The following is a 19,998-nucleotide window of genomic DNA, read 5'->3' as shown; positions in this document are numbered from 1 at the left end:
TATTCCTAGTTATTTTATTCTTTTTGATGTAATTGTAAATGGGACTACTTCCTTAATTTTTCTTTCTGCTAGTTCATTAGTGTATAGAAATACAACAGATTTCTGTATATTAATTTTGCATCCTCCAATTTTAATGAATTGATTTATTAGTTCCAATAGTTTTTTGGTGGAGTTTTTAGGGTATTTTATATATAGTATCATGTCATCTACAAATAGTGAGTTTTACTTCTTCCTTACCAATTTGGATACTTTTTTTTTTTTCTTATCTGATCACCATAGGTAGGACATCCAGTACTATGTTAAATAAAAGTGGCAAGAATGGACATCCTTGTCTTTTCTGATCTTAGAGGAAAAGCTTTCAGCTTTTCACCATTGAATGTGATGTTAGCCATGGGTTTATCATACATGGCCTTTATTATGTTGAGGTATGTTCCCTGTGTACTCATCTTATTGAGAGTTTTTATCATGAATGGATGTTGAATTTTGTCAGATTTTTTTCCATCTATTGAGATTATCATAGGATTATTATCTTTCATTTTGTTAATGTTGTATATCACATTGATCGATTTGCTGATATTGAGCCATTTTTGCACCCTGGAGTAAATCCCACCTGATCATGATGTATGATCGTTTAATGTATTGTTGAATTCAGTTTGCTAATACTTTTTTGAGGACTTTTATATTTGTGTTTGTCAGTAATATTGGACTGTAATTTTCCTTTTTGTAGTGTCTTTGATTTTGGGATCAGGTAATGCTGGGCTTGTAGAATGAATTTGGAAGCATTCCTTTCTCTTTAATTTTTTGGAAGAGTTTGAGAACAGTAGGTGTTAACTCTATTTGAAACATTTGGTAAAATTTATTTATGAAGCCATGGTCCTGGACTCTTGTTTGTTGGGATTTTTTTTGATTACTGATGGAATTTCATTACTAGTATGCAGTTTGCTTAGGTTTTCTATTTCTTTCTGGTTCAGTCTTGGAAGAGTGTATGTTTCTAGGAATTTATACATTTCTTCTAGGTTGTCCAGTTTGTTGGCATATAATTTTTCATAGTAGTTCTTACAACCCTTTGCATTTATGTGATGCCAGCTGTAATTTCTCTTACATTTCAGAATATGAGTCCTCTCTTTTCCTCGATGAGTCTTGGTAAAGGTTTATTAATTTAAAAAACAGCTATTCATTTCATTGATTTTTTTTCTGTTGTTTTTTCACTCTCCATTTGATTTATTTCCACTCTAATCTTTATTACTTCCTTGCTTCTACTAACTTTGTGGTTTATTTTTTTTCTAGTTCCTTTAGGTGTAAGGTTAGATTGCTTGATATTTTTTTTTGTTTTGTTTCTTGAGGTGGGCCTATATCACTATAAACTTGCCTCTCAGAACTGCTTTTGCTGCATCCCAGGGATTTTGAACCATTGTGTTTCCACTTTGTATTTGTCTCCATGTGTGTGTGTGTTTTTTTTAATACTTTATTTATTTGACCTAGAGAGAGAGCACAAGCAGAGGAAGCAGCAGGCAGAGGGAGAGGGAGAAACAGGCACCGCCGAGCAGGGAGCCTGATGTGGGACTTGATCCCAGGACCCCAGGATCATGACCTGAGCTGAAGGCAGACACTCAACTGACTGAGCCACCCAGGCACCCCTCTCCATGTGTTTTTTGATTTCCACTTTGATTTCTTTACATTGACCCGTTAGTTTAGTAGTATGTTATTTAGCCTCCATGTGTTTGTGTTTTACCATTTTTTTCCCCATAATTTATTTCTAGTTTTATACCCTGTGGTTGGAAAAGATGCTTGATATGATTTCTGTCTTTTTAAATTTATTGAGACTTGTTTTGTGGCCTACCATGTGGTCTGTCCTGGAGAATATTCCATGTACACTTGAAAAGAATATGTATTCTATTGTTTTGGGATGGAATGTTCTGTAAATACCTTGGTCCATCTGGTCTGATGTATCATTCAAAAACACTGTTTGCTTATTGATTTTCTTGATGTTCTATCCATTGATGTAAGTGGGGTGTTAAAGTCCCCTACTATTATTGTATTATCATCAATTTCTCTCTTTATTTCTGCTAATATTTGCTTTATACATTTAAGTGCTCCTTTTTTGGGTGCATAGATATTTTCAATTATTATATCTTCTTGTTGGATTGATCCCTTTATCATTATGTAATGCCCTTCTTTGTCTCTTGTTACAGTCTTTGTTTTAAAGTTTATTTTTTCTGCTGTAACTATTCTACCTCAGCTTTTTTTTCTCACTCCATTTGAATGGAATATTTTTTTTTTTTCCATCTCTTCACTTTCATTGTGGCCTTAAGTCTGAAGTGAGTCTCTTGTAGGCAGCATATAGATGGGTCTTGATCTATTATCCATTCATCTACCCTGTGTCTTTTGGCTGGAACATTTAGTCCATTTACATTTCAAGTAATTTTTGTTAGGTATTTGCTTATTTCCATTTTGTTCATTGTTTTCTGGTTGTTTTGTATTTTTCTCTGTTGCTTTCTTCTCTTGCTCTCTTCCCTTGTGATTTGATGATTTTCTTTGCTGCTATGCTTGGATTACTTTCACTTTTTGTGTATCTGATAGAGGTTTTTGGTTTGTGGTTACAATGAAGTCCTATCCTATATATAGTTCTATATGTACGTGTGTGTATATGTATATGTGTACATAGTGTGTGTGCTATATATATATGCATATACATTAATATATATGACAGTCTATTTTAAGTTGATGGTTACTTAAGTTCACATTCTTTAAAGCACCACTCTTCCCTCCACATTTTATGTATTTGATGTTTTATTTTTTATTTTGTGTATACCCTAATTATTATAAATATAATTGATTTTACTTTAGTCTTTCAACCTTCATACTAGCTTTATAAATGATTAACTTACACCTACTATGTTTGCTTTAACCACTTAAATGTTTTCCTTTCATAATTTTCTTATTTTTAGTTATGGCCCTTTCTTTTCTGTCTGTAGAAGTCCCTTTAACATTTCTTTTAAATCACTTTAGTGGTGATGAATTCTTTTAAGTTTCATTTGTCTGAGAAACTCTTTATCTCTCCTTCAAATGTGAATGATAACCTTGCTGGGTAGAGTGTACTTGGTTTAGGTTTTTTTCCTTTTAGCACTCTGAATATATTGTGTCATTCCCATCAGGCCTACAGAGTTTCTGCTGAAAAATCAGCTGATAGTTTAAGGGGTTTCCATTGTATGTAACTAGTTACTTTTCTCTTGCTGCTGTTAAGATTACCTCTTTATTTTTTGACATTTTAACTATTTTCTGTCTTGGGCTCATCTTTTTGGGGGCTCTTCTGTGTTTCCTGGACCTGGGTATCTCTTTCCTTCTCCAAGTTAGGGGTGTGTTCAGCTATTATTTCTTCAAACAAGTTTTCTGCCCTTTCTCTCATCTCCATCTGAGATTTCTATAATGTGAATATTAGTACACTTGATGTTGTCCCAGAGGTCTCTTAACCTATCCTTACTTTTTAATTCTTTTTTCTTTTGGCTGTTCAGTTTGGATGGTTTTCACTACTCTTTCTTCCAGATCACTGATCCATTCTTCTTCATTTTCTAATCTGCTGTTGATTCCCTTTAGTGTATTTTTCATTTCAGTTATTATATTCAACTTTGTTTTTTTTAATATTTTCTAATTTTTTGCTGAAGTTCTCACTGAGTTTATCCACTCTTCTCCCAAGTCCAGTGAACATTTTTATGACTATTCTTGAGAACTCTTTATCAGGTAGGTTGTTTATTTTGATTTTATTTAGTTCTTTTTCTGAGGTTTTGTCTTGTTCTTTTGTTTGGAACATATTCTTCTGTCTTTTCATTTTGTCTGATTCTCTGTGTTTGTTTCTTGGTATTAGGTAGGTCAGCTATGTTTACTGGTCTTGAAAGTAGTGGCCTTGCATAGAGGTGTCCTGTGGGAACCCAGAAGCTTAATCTTCCCAGGTCACCAGAACCACACATTCCAGGGTATCCCCTGTGTGGACTGTGTGTGCCCTCCTCTTATGACTGGGCTGTGACTGCTGAGGGTGTACTGGTGGGCAGGACTGGCCCCCAGCCCAGTTGGCTGCAATGACCTGCCAAGACTACTGTGGACACACTGGGGGGTGGGCAGCACTGGCCCCTGGTGCAGTTGGCTGGGAGGTCCTGCTGCTGGTGTCCTGGTGGATGGGATTAGCCCCCAGGACAGCTACCTGAGAGGCCTGGTTTCAACTGCTGTGGGTCTGCTGGTGGGTGGGGCTGGACCCCCCACCTTTCTAGGGCAGGAGTTGCTTTGGAAGGGTGTGCATTCTGGCTGGGGATGCCTGCTGATTGTGGTGGGGTGGGAACTGCTTTTGGGGGGATGCTAATCCTGATCACAGCTACCTTCCAGGTGTGGTGGGGCAGGAGCCACTTTGGAGGGGTGCCTGCCAAAGTGGGCAAGTTGGGTAGGGTGGGTTTGCATGGAAATGACAGGGAAGGGTGAACAGTGCTAGCAAGTTAGATATACGTCAGAACTGGCTCCCTTCAGAATCCAATCAGCTAGACTAAAGGAGGGGAGAAAAAAAAAATAGGTGCCAGCCAGCATTTCTATTCCTAGAGAAAGTTCCTACAGATTTCTGCCTCTCAGGCACCTGCCCTGTAATTAGTAAATAAGTCTCCTTCAGGAATAACCTAGGTGCTTTTCAAACTGCTGCCTCCGCTCTGGGTCATAGCAAGGTATGGTGTCCTGGTGCTTTAAGAGTAGAGTCTCAGTTTCCTATAGCCCTCCTGCTCTCCTGGAATTAAGCCCTGCTGGTTTTCAAAGTCAGATGTTATAGGGGCTCCTCTTCCCAGTACAGATCCCCAGGGTTGGGTGTGCTTGATGTAGGGCTTGATCCCCTCACTCCTGTGATATTTGGGTCACCAATGACAGGAGTTTGGTTCCCGACTTCATCTCTCCCCTTCCTGTCCTTCTCTATGTGGCTTTTTCTTTATATCTTTAGCTATAGAAGAGCTGTTTTGCTAGTTTTCAGGTTGTTTCAGTTATGGAAAGTGAACTACTGAAAACTTCTTGGTGTAGTATGTTTTGGGGGGGAAGGGTAGCTCTTTGGTAGTTAAAGAAAGGGAGGTGGGGGGATGGAGTGATTCAGTGATGGGCAATAAGGAGGACATGTATGTGATGTGATGAGCACTGGGTGTTATACGCAACTAATGAATCATTGAGCATTATATCAGAAACTAATAATGTACTATACATTAGCTAGTTGAATTTAAATAAAAAAAAGAAAACGCTTCTATCTACATAAAACAAAAGAATGTTTTTTTCTATGGTACTTAATCAGTTAAAATTTGCTCTGTCCTCTGGAAGTACATTTTTATGATTTATATTTTCCTAAAACACGATTCATTTCAATAATACTTTCAATAAATAGAATTAAACACAGTAATCTGTTATAATTTTATATTTTTCCATTTCTTTCAGTTTTATTGAGTTATAATTGATATACAACACTGTGTAAGTTTAAGGTGCACAGCATATTGACCTGACTTACATATATTACAGAATGTTATTTCCTCATTTTTAGTTTTTGCATTTATATTTTCTACCTTTTTTCTTGTTTAGACTAACTTGTTAGCTAAATGGTATGTTGGCACTCCAATTTCTTGAACTGGGAACTTAAACTTTTATGTGAAGAAATTAACATAAATTATTAAGTTTATGTATTTTTTTCTGAGCACTGTGGTTATCCTATATGGTCATATATATGCTCTCCTCTTGTCTTTTTATTTTATTTTTTAAAAGAATTGTGTAATCTTGGGTTTGATTTCCTTTTTGTTCCAAAAGTTGTTAAAGTTGTAAAAACATTTCTAGGGTGTTTTTCCCTATTTAATCAGAGAATTTTATCTGTACGATTTCTACATCTTGGAATTTATTGATTTTTTTTGAGGGGTAATATATGATTAATTTTTGTGAATGTTCCAAGGTTCTTAAAAAGACGATACATTATGTACATATGTATATAAATAGAACATGTATATTAGATATGTATTGAACGTAAATATTACTAATTATCAGATCTTCTTTGTGTATTAGTTATCTTTTGCTCTATAACCAATTACCACTGAATTTAGCATAATTAAGCAACATTTATTATTTCATAGTTTCTGTGGATCAGGAATCCAGAAACAGTGTATTTGTGTTCTCTGGGTTTCTCACAAGGTGGCAGTTAAGGTGTCAGCCAGGATTGGAGTTTTCTTAAGGCTCAACTGGGGGAAGATCTGCTTCCAACTTACCTGGCTCTCAGGAGGCCTCAAGTTCTCACTGCCTTTTGGCTAGAGATATCATCTCCTTGCCAGATATGCCTCTCCACGGGGCAACTTACAACATGGTAGTTGGTGTTCCTCAGAGTGAGTGAGGGAGAAAGCAAGAGAGTGATCAAGATGGCAGCTAGAGTCCTTTTGTAACTTAATCTCAGAAATGACATGTCATTACTTTGCCACAGTCTTTTGATTAGAAGAGAGTCACTAGGGACAGCCTACACTCAAGGAGAGGATTATACAAGGGTATAAACACAAGAAAGCAGGGATCAGGGTCATGATCCCAGGGTCCTGGGATTGAGTCCCACATCAGGCTCTCTGCTCAGCAGGGAGTCTGCTTCTCCCTCTGCCCCTTCCTCCACTCGTGTGTGTGCTCTCTCTCTCTTTCTCCCTCTCCCTTTCTCTCTCTCACAAAAATAAAATCTTAAAAAAAAAAACACGGATCATTGGGACTACTTTAGAGGCTATTTATTATAGTCTTCTTTATGTCCTCAACAACTCCTGTCCCTGGCATATGCAAAATACACTCATCCCCCTCCAAAATCCCCCAGAGTCTCACCCAGTTTACAGCATCAGCTCACAGTTCACAATCTTATCATCTAAAATCACATCCAGTTGTAGATGAGGGTCCTCAGGTATAGTTTCTTCAATACAACTTTTGGCAGTGCTTTTCCATCTGTAAAGCTCCTCTCTACCCACACAAATGTAGAATAGTGAGGAAGGCATAGGATAACCACTATAGACACTTTTGTTAAAAAAGGGGGTATATGGGAGACACAGAAGAGTCTCTGGTCCATTGCAATTCTGAAATCCAGTTGGGCCAATGTTAGAAGTTCCTTGATTAGGTCTGAATACCTAGGAATGATTCTTCATGGGTTTTGGATCTGCTATCTGGGCCCCTAGTTTTACCCTCAGAGTTATCCTTTCTTTTTTAAGAGAAGTATTGTGTTAGAGTCCAGAAGTTGTTTCAGCCTGCTTTTCTTGCCAGTAGAATTTGAGGGAGTCTCGTGGCTTTTAAAAAAATTTTTTTACTGTACTTTTCATTTGGTCCCTTTCAGTTCAAGCTGGCAGAGTTCTTGCTGATAAAATTCTTGAAAAAATTTGTGGGCCCCCTGTGAATCTCATTAGGGTCCGCTCCATTATATAAAAGTCACAACCAGAAAACTATTCTAGATGAGTCCTTCTTTATCTTAGGCTCCTAGATGTCAGTAGGATAAAGCTCTTGAGCTTCTTAGAGACCCTATTGTTTGAGACGATCTGTGAGGCATACCCTTAATCTTTTAAAAAGGCCCTTTGTGTGACTCTGCGTAGTACTTTGAAGGTAGCACCTTTTATCTTTCATAGTCTAACAAGTTTTTAGTCATATCCTTGGTTTCACCTTTAGACCAGGGTTCCCCTGGCAGTGCTACTGTATGAACTTTTCTTAGAAGTTATTTCTTAATGTTAGCATCTTTTAAATCTGGAGAGGCTGCAAATTTTCAAAATCATCAAGTTCTGAATTCCTTCAAAAATTTTTTTTTAGTTGTAAAATACATTTAACAAAATATCATATAGACTGGGTGGCTTAAACAGTAGAGATTTATCTTCTCACAGTTCTAGAGGCTGGAAATCCAAGGTCAGGGTGCCTGCATAGTTGGCTTCTGGTGAGAGCTGTTTTCCTGGCTTGCATACTCCTGCCTCCTTGCTGTATCCTCACATGGCAGAGAAAGAGCTCTGGTGTCTCTTCCTTTTCTTTAAAGAGTGCCAATTCTAACTGAGATCAGGGCTCTACCCTTATGACCTTGTTTAACCTTAATCACTTCGTTAAAGGCCCTATTTACAATAAAATCATATGGACTGTTAGGCCTTCAACATTTGAATGGAGGGGGAATGACACAGTTAAGTCCATGGTGACAGTGTATCTGGGGGTTTATTTCTGGGCTCTTTATTTCATTGGTCTATATGTCTGTCTTTATGCCAGTACCACACTGTTTTGTAGTAGCTTTGTAGTAGATTTTGAAATGGTGAGTGTGAGTCCTCCTTTATTCTACCTTTTTAAGGTATTTTTGGCTATTCTGGGCCCTATGAAGTTCCATATTGTAGGATTTTCCATAATTTTAGGATGGCTTTTTTTTTAAATAATGCAAAAAGTCATTGGGATTTTGATAGAGATTGCTTTGAATCTGAAGATCATTTTGGATAGTATCAACATTTTAGCAGTGTCTTCTGATCCATGAACATGGGGTATGTTTCCATTTATTTATGTCTTCTTCAATTTCTGTTTTCTTTTTTTTTAGAGGTAGTTGGCATATAACATCATGTAAGTTTAAAGTATACAATGATGTGTGGATATGTTGCAAAATGATAACCACAATAAGGTGGTTAACACACCCATCATCCCACATGGTCACCATTTTGAGTGTGTATGTGTATATGTGTGTGTGTGTGTGTAATGAGAACTTTGGACATACTCTCTTCGCAACTTCTAAGGATATAGTACAGTATTGTGAACTATAGTCACCATGCTGTACTTAATCCCCAGGACTTATTCATCTTATAACTGGAAGTTTGTACCCTTTGACCACTTTCACCCATTTCTCCTGCTTCTGGCAACCACCAATCTGATCTGTGTTTCTATGAGTTTGGTTTTCTTAGATTCCACATAAAAGTGAGATCATACAGTATTTGTCTTTCTCTGTCTGACTTGTTTCACTTAGCATAATGTCCTCAAAGTTCCTCTGTGTTGCATGTCAGGATTGTCTTCTTTTCAATGAATCAATGAATGAGTAATATTCTAGTGTGTGTGTGTGTGTGTGTGTGTGTGTGTGTGTACACGCGCATATACTCATATACATACCACATTTTCTTTATTCTTTCGTCTGTCTCTGGATACTTAGGTTGTTTCCATGTCTTGGCTATTGTAAATAATGCTGCAGTAAGCATCGAGGTGCATATATCTCTTCAAGATGGTGATTTCATTTCCTTCAGATAAATACCCAGAAGTAGGATTGCAGGATCATATGATAGTTCCATTTTTAATTTTTTGAGGAACCTCCTTACTTTGATTTCCGTAATAGCTGTACCCATTTACATTCCCAACAGTGCATGAGGGTTCCCTTTTCTCCACAACCTTGCCGATGTTTGTTATCTCTTGTCTTTTTGATAACAGCCATTCTAAGTGGTATGAGGTGATATTTCACTGTGGTTTTGATTTGTGTTTCTCTGATGATGAGTGACGTTGAGCACCTTTTCAGCTACCTGTTGCCCATTTGTATATCTTCTTTGGAAAAATGTCTATTCAGTTTCTTTGCCCATTTTTAATTTTTTGTAATTTATTTGTTTTATTTTTTTATTAACATATAATGTATTATTTGTTTCAGGGGTACAGGTCTGTGATTCATCAGTCTTACACAGTTCACAGCGCTCACCATGGTACTTACCCTCCCCGATGTCCATCACCCAGCCAACCCATCCCTCTCACCTCGTTCTACTGCAGCAACCCTCAGTTTGTTTCCTGAAATTAAGAGTCCCTTATGGTTTGTCTCCCTCTTTGGTTTCATCTTGTTTCATTTTTCCCTCCCTTCCCCTATGATCCTCTGTCTTATTTCTCAAATTCCTCATATCAGTGAGATCATATGATACTTGTTTTTCTCTGATTGACTTATTTTGCTTAGCATAATACCCTCTAGTTCCATCCATGTCATTGCAAATGGCAAGATTTCATTTTTTGACGGCTGCATATATATATATATATATATATATATATATATATATATATACACTACATCTTCTTTATCCATTCATCTGTTGATGGACATCTAGGCTCTTTCCATAGTTTGGCTATTGTGGACATTGCTGTTATAAACATTGGGGTGCACATACCCCTTTGGATCACTACATTTGTATCTTTGGTGTAAATACCCAATAGTGCAATTGCTGGGTCATAGGGTAGCTCTGTTTTCAACTTTTTGAGGAACCTCCATACTGTTTTCCAGAGTGGGTGCACCAGCTTCCATTCCCATCAACAGTGTAGGAGGGTTCCCCTTTCTCCATATCCTCGCCAACATCTGTCATTTCCTAACTTGTTAATTGTAGCCATTCTGACTGGTGTGAGGTGGTATCTCATTGAGGTTTTGATTTGGATTTCCCTATGCTGAGTGGTGTTGAGCACTTTTTTCTCTGTCTGTTGGCCATTTGGATGTCGTCTTTGCAGAAATGTCTGCTCATGTCTTCTGCCCATTTTTTTTTTTTTAAAGATTTTATTTGACAGAGAGAGGGAACACAAGCAGGGGGAGTGGGAGAGGAAGAAGCAGGCCTCCTGCAGAGCAGGGAGCCTGATGCGGGGCTCGATCCCAGGACCCTGGGATCATGACCCAAGCCGAAGGCAGACGCTTAACGACTGAGCCACCCATGCGCCCCATCTTCTGCCCATTTCTTGATTGTATTATTTGTTCTCTGGGTTTTGAGTTTGATAAGTTCTTTATATAGATTTTGGATACTAGCCCTTTATCTGATATGTCATTTGCAAATATCTTTTACCATTCTGTCAGTTGTCTTTTGGTTTTGTTGACTGTTTCCTTTGCTCTGCAAAAGCTTTTTATCTTGATGAAGTCCCAACAGTTCATTTTCGCCCGTGCTTCCCATGCCTTTGGCAATGTTTCTAGGAAGAAGTTGCTGCAGCTGAGGTCGAAGAGGTTGCTGCCTCAAGGATTTTGATGGATTCCTGTCTCACATTTAGGTCTTTCAACCATTTTGAGTCTGTTTTTGTGTGTGGTATAAGGAAATGGTCCAGTTTCATTCTTCTGCACGTGGCTGCCCAATTTTCCCAACACCATTTCTTGAAAAGACTGTCTTTTTTCCATTGGACATTCTTTCCTGCTTTGTCGAAGATTAGTTGACCATAGGGTTGGGGGTCCATTTCTGGGATCTCTATCCTGTTCCATTGATCTATGTGTCTGTTTTTGTGCAAGTACCATACTGTCTTGATGATGACAGCTTTGTAATAGAGCTTGAAGTCCGGAATTGTGATGCCACTGGCTTTGCTTTTCTTTTTCAACATTCCTCTGGCTATTTGGGGTCTTTTCTGGTTCCATACAAATTTTAGAATTATTTGTTCCATTTCCTTGAAAAAAGTTGATGGTATTTTGATAGGGATTGCATTAAATGTATAGATTGCTCTAGGTATCATAGACATTTTCACAATATTTGTTCCTCCAATCCATGAGCATGGAATGTTTTTCCATTTCTTTGTGTCTTCCTCGATTTCTTTCATGAGTATTCTATAGTTTTCTGAGAACGGATCCTTTGCCTCTTTGGTTAGATTTATTCCTAGGTATCTTATGGTTTTGGGTGCAATTGTAAATGGGATTGACTCCTTAATTTCTCTTTCTTCTGTCTTGTTGGTGTATAGAAATTCCACTGATTTCTGTGCATTGATTTTATATCCTGCCACTTTACTGAATTCTTTTATGAGTTCTAGCAGTTTTGGGGTGGAGTCTTTTGGGTTTTCCACATAAAGTATCATATCATCTGCAAAAAGTGAGTTTCACTTCTTCTTTGCCGATTTGGATGCCTTTTATTTCTTTTTCTTGTCTGATTGCTGAGGCTAGGACTTCTAGTACTATGTTTGAACAACAGTGGTGATAGTGGACATCCTGCTGTGTTCCTGACCTTAGGGGGAAAGCTCTCAGTTTTTCCCCATTGAGTATGATATTTGCTATGGGTTTTTTCATAGATGGCTTTTATAATATTGAGGTATGTATCCCTACACTGTGAAGAGTTTTAATCAAGAAAGTTTGCTGTACTTTGTCAAATGCTTTTTCTGCCTCTATTGAGAGGATCATATGGTTCTTATTCTTTCTTTTATTAATGTGTTGTATCACATTGATTGATTTGTGGATGTTGAACCAACCTTGCAGCCCAGGAATAAATCCCACTTGGTCGTGATGAATAATCCTTTTAATGTACTGTTGGGTCCTATTGGCTAGTATTTTGGTGAGAATTTTTGCATCCATGTTCATCAGGGATATTGGTCTGTAATTCTCCTTTTTGGTAGGTTCTTTGGTTTTGGGATTAAGGTAATTCTGGCCTTTTGAATGAGTTTGGGAGTTTTCCTTCCATTTCGATTCTTTGAAACAGCTTCAGAAGAATAGGTATAATTCTTCTTTAAATGTTTAGTAGAATTACCCTGGGAAGCCATCTGGACCTGAGCTCTTCTTTGTTGGGAGATTTTTGATTACTGCTTCAATTTCCTTAGTGGTTATGGGTCTGTTCAGGTTGCCTGTTTCTTCCTGGTTGAGTTTTGGTAGTTGATACATCTCTAGGAATGCATCCATTTCTTCCAGATTATCTAATTTGCTGGTGTATAGTTGCTCATAATATGTTCTTATAATTGTTTGTATTTCTTTGGTGTTGGTTGTGATCTCTTTCATTCATGATTTTATTTAATTGGGTCCTTTCTCTTTTCTTTTTGATAAGTCTGGCCAGGGGTTTATCAATCTTATTAATTCTTTCAAAGAACCAGCTCCTAGTTTCGTTGATTTGTTCTACTGTTCTTTTGGTTTCTATTTCATTGATTTCTGCTCTGATATTTATTATTTCTCTTCTCCTGCTGGGTTTAGGTTTTATTTGCTTGCTGTTCTTGCTCTAGCTCCTTTAGTTGTAGGGTTAGGTTGTGTATTTGAGACCTTTCTTGTTTCTTGAGAAAGGCTTGTATTGCTATATACTTTCCTCTTAGGACTGCCTTTGCTGCATCCCAAAGATTTTGAACAGTTGTGTTTTCATTTTCATTCGTTTCCATGAATTTTTTAAATTCTTCTTTAATTTCCTGGTTGACCCAGTCATTCTTTAGTAGGATGCTCTTTAGCCTCCATGTATTTGAGTTCTTTCCGACTTTCCTATTGTGATTGAGTTCTAGTTTCAAAGCATTGTGGCCTGAAAACATGCAAGGAATGATCCCAATCTTTTGGTACCGGTTGAGACCTGATTTGTGACCCAGGATGTGATCTATTCTGGAGAATGCTCCATGTGCACTAGAGAAGAATGTGTATTCTGTTGCTTTGGGATGGAATGTTCTGAATATATCTGTGAAGTCCATTTGGTCCAGTGTGTCATTTAAAGTCTTCATTTCCGGCTGGTCCGAAGGTAGTGAGTTATCTCAATTGATTGTTCACAGTCAGTTACAGATCGAACTCCTTGTTCTAAAGTCTTCATTTCCTTGTTGATCTTTTGCTTAGATGATCTGTCCATTTCAGTGAGGGGGTGTTAATGTCCCCTACTATTATTGTATTATTGTCGATGTGTGTCTTTGATTTTGTTATTAATTGGCTTATATAATTGGCTGCTCCCATGTTCGGGGCATAGATATTTCAAATTGTTAGATCTTCTTGTTGGATAGACCCTTAAGTATGATGTAGTGTCCTTCTTCATCTCTTATTATAGTCTTTGGTTTAAAATCTAATTTGTGTGATATAAGGATTGCCACCCGAGCTTTCTTTTGACGTCCATTAGTATGGTAAATGGTTTTCCACCCCCTTACTTTAAACCTGGAGGTGTCTTTGGGTCTAAAATGAGTCTCTTGCAGACAGCATATCAATGGGTCTTGTTTTTTTTTATCCAATCTGATAGCCTGTGTTTTTTGATTAGGGCATTTAGTCCATTTACTTTCAGGTTAACTATTGAAAGATATGAATTTAGTGCCATTGTATTGCCTGTAAGGTGATTGTTACTGTATATTGTCTCTGTTCCTTTCTGGTCTATGTTATTTTTAAGCTCTTTCTTTGCTTAGAGGACCCCTTTCAATATTTTTTTGTAGGGCTGGTTTGGTGTTTGCAAATTCTTTTAGTTTTTGTTTGTCCTGGAAGCTATTTATCTCTCCTTCTCTTTTCAGTGACAGCCTAGCTGGATCTAGTATTCTTGGCTGCATTTAGTGCTCTGAATATATCATGCCAGTCCTTTCTGACCTACCAGGTCTCTGTGGATAGGTCTGCTGCCAATCCAATGTTTCTACCATTGTAGGTTACAGATCTCTTGTCCCGAGCTGCTTTCAGGATTTTCTCTTTGTGTCTGAGACTTGTGAGTTTTACTATTAGATGTTGGGGTGTTGACCTATTTTATTGATTTTGAGGGGGGTTCTCTGTGCATCTTAGATTGTGATGACTGTTTCCTTCCCCAAATTAGGGAAGTTCTCTGCTATAATTTGCTCCACTATACCTTCTGCCCCTCTCTTTCTTCTTCTTCTGGGATCCCAATTATTCTAATGTTGTTTCACTTTATGGTATCACTTATCTCTCGAATTCTGTGCTTGTGATCCAGTAGTTGTTTCTCTTTTTCTCAGCTTCTTTATTCTCCATCATTTGGTCTTCTATATCATTAATTTTCTCTTCTGCCTCCTTTATCCTAGCAGTTAGAGCCTCCATTTTTGATTGCACCTCATCCATAGCCTTTTTGATTTCGACTTGGTTAGATTTTAGTCCTTTTATTTCTCCAGAAAGGGATTCTCTAGTATCGTCTATGCTTTTTTCAAGCCCAGCTAATATCTTTATAATCATCATTCTGAACTCTAGTTTTGACATCTTAGTAATGTATGTAGTGATTAGATCCCTGGCAGTCAGTACTGCCTCTTGGTTTTCTTTGAGGTGAGTTTTTCCATGTTGTCATTTTGTCCAGAGGAGAATAGATGAATGAAAGAACAAATTTCTAAAAAAATGCTAAAATGGTAACAACGAGCTCAGAAAAATATACACTAAACAAATCAGAAGAGACCCAAAACCGGGGTGGGGGGGGAAAGAAAGGGAAAAAAAAAAAAGAATATGATCAGGCTGGTAAAACTAACAGATTCACACACTAGATTTTGGGTGAAATTGTCTCCCAAAATTTTGAAGAAAGAAAAACTTATATGTATACAAAAATAAGGTAAATACGATGAAGGGATGGAATATGACTGTAAAGATGAAAATTAAAAAGGATTTTAAAAAAGGAATTGATAAGAGAAGAAGTTGGTTAAAAAAAGAATGAAAAAAAAAAAAGAATGTGATCAGGCGGGAGACTAGGACAATGTCATACACTAGATTTAGGGTATATTTTGGTCTGTTAGAAGAAACTTTATCCCAAAATTTTAAAGAAAGAAAATCTTATATATATATATAAAATAAGGTTAAATACAATGAAGAGATAGAATATGAGTGTAAAAATGAAAAAGATTTTAAAAAAGGAATTGATAAGATGTTGGTTGAAAAAGGAAAGAAGAAAAATTCAACTAAAAAACATAGAAAAGTAAAAAATAAAATTTAAAAAATTAGCTTTGAAAGACTAAAGCATCATGGGAAAAAAATCCATGAATTCTATGTGCTGTATTCCCCTAGCGCTGGAGTTCTGCAGTTTTCATTGATCGGTAAACTTGGTCTTGGCTGGATATTCTTGCTGATCTTCTGGGGGAGGGGCCTGTTTCAGTGATTCTCAAATGTCTTTGCCTGAGGCAGAATTGCCCTGCCCTTGCCAGGGGTCAGACCAAGTAATCTGCTTGGGTTTGCTCTCTGTAGCTTTTGTTTCCTGAATGCTCTCCGTACAGCTTTGGGAGGACAAGAGTGAAAATGGCGGCCTCCCAGTCTCTGGTCCTAGAGTAGCTGAGAGCTCGGGGCCCCACTCCTCAGTGCGCCCTCAGAGAAAAGCAGTCAGTCACTCCTTTCTTCCTAGTCTCCGGCTGCACTCATGTTCATCCGGCCTGTGACCGATCATTTCTATCTCTGGCACACGACCCTGTTTGGAGTCTCCAAACCCAGAAGATTCTGCGGCGTGCTACCGTGCCTCTCCTCCCTGGGGAGAAAGGGGAGTCTCCCCGGATTTGCCACTTGTTGGGTCCCTGCTCAATGAACAGTGGCCTGGCTGTGCCTCTGATCAGGGTTTATGGCAACCCCGAGCTGAGAGCCCACTCCTTGGCTCTGTCTTTGCAGCCGGCTTCCCTGCTCTGATACCTGGGAGCTCTGCCACACTCAGTCACTCCTGGTCTTTCTGTGACCCCGAGGGTCCTCAGACCACACTGTCCCAGAGAGGGTTCCACTCCCTGCTCAGCCACTGGAGTGACAGCCCAAGTTTCAATTTTGTGCTCTGCTGCTCTATCACTTGCCAGTAGCCAGCTGCCGGAAGCTCCCTCCCCCCGAGGTCTATCTTCCTGTATATTGCCTCGGATTCACTTCTCTGCATGTCTTACCTTCCAGAAAGTGGTCACTTTTCTGTTCAGAGAGTTGCTGCTATTCTTTTTTTCGATCTTCTGTTGAGTTTGTAAGGTGTTCTGAATGGTTTGATAACTAACTAGCTGAATTCCTGGGACCAGACCAGATTTAGGTCTCCTACTCCTCTGCCATCTTGCTCCTCCCCTCTGCCCATTTTTAAACCAGATTATTTGTTTCTTAGCTATTGAGTTAGATGAGTTTCATATATTTTTGATGTTACTGTCTTATCAGATATATGGTTTGCAAATATTTTTGCCAATTCTGTGGGTTTCCTTTTCATTTTGTTGGATTTTTTTTTCTGTGCCGAGGTTTTTTAGTTTGATGCATTCCCACTTGTTTATTTTTGCTTTTGTTGATTGTGTTTTTTTTGTGTTATGTCCATAAAATGATTGTCAAGACCAGTGTCAAGGATCTTTTTTCCCTATGGGTTCTTCTTAGATTTTGTGTATTTTTTAGAATAGGTTGAGGGGCATAGATATTAACCCTCCTTTAAATTTTGGTAGGATTCATCTGTGAATCCATCTGGTCCTGGACTTTCATTTTTTGGTAGGTTTTTGATTACTGATTTAATTTTGTTACTTATTATTGGTCTGTTTAGATTTTCTATTTTTTCCTGGTTCATTCTTGGAAGATTGTATGTTTCTAGCAATTTATCCAATTTTCTAAGTTGTCCAGTTTTTCTGGCGTGTAATTTTTCATAGTATGTTCTTATAATCATTTATATATCTGTGATGGTGTGGTGTCAGTACTTCTCTCTCATTTCTAATTTTATTTATTTGGGCCCTTTTGCATTTTTTCTTGATGAGTCTGGCTAAAGGGCTGTCAATTTTGTTTATCTTTAAAAGAACCAGTTTCTGGTTTCATTGATTTTTTTTATTATATCATGTTTGGTTTTTGTTTGTTTGTTTTTTGTCTCTGTGTCATTTATTTCTGCTCTGATCTTTATTAATTCCTTTCTTCTACTCACCTTGGGCTTAGTTTTTTATTTATTTTCTATTTCCCTTAGGTGTAAGGTTATTTGAGATTTTTCTTATTTCTTGAGATAGTCCTATATTGCTTTTCTTTTAGAACTGCTTTCATGGGCACCTGGGTGGCTCAGTCGGTTAAGTGTCTGCCTTCAGCTTGGGTTGTGATCTTAGGGTCCTGGGATTGAGCCCCATGTCAGGCTCCCTGACCTGTGGGGAGTCAGTTTGTCCCTCTCCCTCTGCCCCTGTCCTCCCCTCCGCTCATGCTCTCTCTCTCTCTCCGCCACCCCCCAAATAAATAAAATCTTTGAAAAAAAAAAAACTGCTTTCACGGTGTCTCAAGGATTTTGGACCATTGTGTTTTCATTTTCATTTGTCTCCATGTATTTTTTTAGTATCTTCTTTGATTGCTTAGTTGACACATGTATTGTTCAGTATCATGTTGTTTATTCTCCATGTGTTTGTGTTTTTTTCCAATTTTTTCCTTGCAATTTATTTCTAGCTTCATGCTATTTTGATTGGAAAAGATGCATGGTATGATTTCAATCTTCTTAAATTTATTGACGCTTGTTTTATGGCCAATTATATGATCTATTCTGGAAAATGTTCTATGGACGCTTGAAAATAATGCATATTCTGTTGGTTTGGGATGGAATGTTCTGTATATATTTGTTATGTCCAAGTGGTCCAGTGTGTCATTCAAAGATACTGTTTCCTTACTGATTTTCATTCTTGATGATCTATCCACTGATGTACATGGGGTGTTAAAGTCTGCTACTAGTGTATTACTATCAATTTCTCTCTTTATGTCTGTTAATATATGTTTTATATATTTAGGTGTTCCTTTGTTGGTTGCATAGATATTTATAATTGTTATATCTTTGGCGGTCCCTTTATCATTATGTAATGCCCTTCTTTGTCTCTTGTTACAGTCTTTGTTTTAAAGTCTTTTTTTTCTGCTCTAAGTATTGTAATCTTAGCTTTTTTTTCCACTTACATTTGCTTAGTGAATTTTTTCATTTCTTCACTTTCAATCTGTATTTATCTTTAGGTCTAAAGTGAGTCTTTTGTAGGCAACATATAGATGGGTCTTTATATTTTTTCCATTCGTTCACCCTATGTCTTTTGATTGGACCCTTTAGTCCACTTACATTAAAGTAATTATTGATAGGTATGTGCTTGTTGCCATTTTTTTTGTTGTTGTTTTCTGGTCGTTTTTGTAGTTCTTCCTTTCTTCTTTTCTTGCTCTCTTTGTAATTGATGAGTTTCGATAATTTTGTATTTGGCTTTTTTTTTGTGTGTGTGTGTGTGTGTCTATCATAAGTTTTGGGGTTTTGGTTACCATGAGGTTCTTGTATAACATCATAAGTAAATAGCAGTTTATATTAACTTGATGGTTATTTAAGTATTTAAGTTCAAATCATTCTTAAAAAGACACAGAAAAAGGAAAAAAAAAAACTTTTTCCTCTTCTCTTCCCTTTTTACTCCTTCCTCCGTGTTTGATGTATATGTTGTCATATTTTACATCTTTTTATTAATTTCTTATTTCTAATCATGGCCATCTTCCTTACACTAAAAGAAGTCCCTTTAACATTTATGGTAAGGCTGGTTTAGTGTGATAAACTCCTTTATCTTTTATTTGGGCAACTCTTTATCTTTCCTTCATATCTGAATGATAGCCTTGCTAGGTAGAGTATTCTTATTTGTAGGTTTTTTACTTTCAGCGCTTTGAATATATCATGCCACTCTATTCTGGCCTGAAGAGTTGCTGCTGAAAATGAGTTCATAGTTTTATGGGCTTTCCCTTATAGGTAACTTTTTCTTTGTCTCTTATTTATAACTCTGTGCTTCTTGCACTTGGATGTCTTTTTCCTTCTCAAGGTTAGGAAATTTTCTGTTATTCTTCAAATAAATTTTCTATACCTTTCTCTCTCTTCTTCTTCTGGGACCCTTATAGTGCAAATGTTTGTTCACTTGATGTTTTCCAAGAGATCTCTTAATCGTCCTTATTTTTAAACATTCTTTTTTCTTTTTGCTGTTCAGCTTGTGTGCTTTCCATTACCTTGTGTTCCGGATCACTGATACCTTCTTCTTCTTTCTTTTTTTTTTTTTAAGATTTTATTTATTCATTTGAGAGAGTGAGAAAGAGAAAGAGCATGAGCACGAGCAGGGTGAGGTGTATGGGGAGAGGGAGAAGCAGACTCCCCACTGAGCAGGGAGCCTGATGTGGGACTCGATCCCAGGACCCTGGAATCATGACCTGAGCCTAAGGCAGACACTTAACCGACTGAGCCACCCAGGCACCCTGGATACCTTCTTCTTTATTGAAGAAGATTCTTCTCTTTATTGAAGGTCTCACTGAGTTCTTCCACTCTTTTCTCCAGCCAGGTGAGTATCTTTATGATCATTACTTAAGTTCTTATCTCTGTTTCATTTAGTTCTTTTTCTGAGTTTTTTTCTTGTTCTTTCTTCGGAAGCATATTCCTTTGTCCATTTTGCTTGACTTTCTATTTTTGTTTCTGTGGATTAGGCGGAATGACTACT

Source organism: Phoca vitulina, unplaced genomic scaffold (genome assembly GCF_004348235.1).
Source record: "Phoca vitulina isolate PV1807 unplaced genomic scaffold, GSC_HSeal_1.0 scaffold30, whole genome shotgun sequence".
NCBI lineage: Eukaryota > Metazoa > Chordata > Mammalia > Carnivora > Phocidae > Phoca > Phoca vitulina.
The sequence above is the reverse complement of the archived record's forward strand: the minus strand, read 5'-3'. Positions refer to the sequence as shown.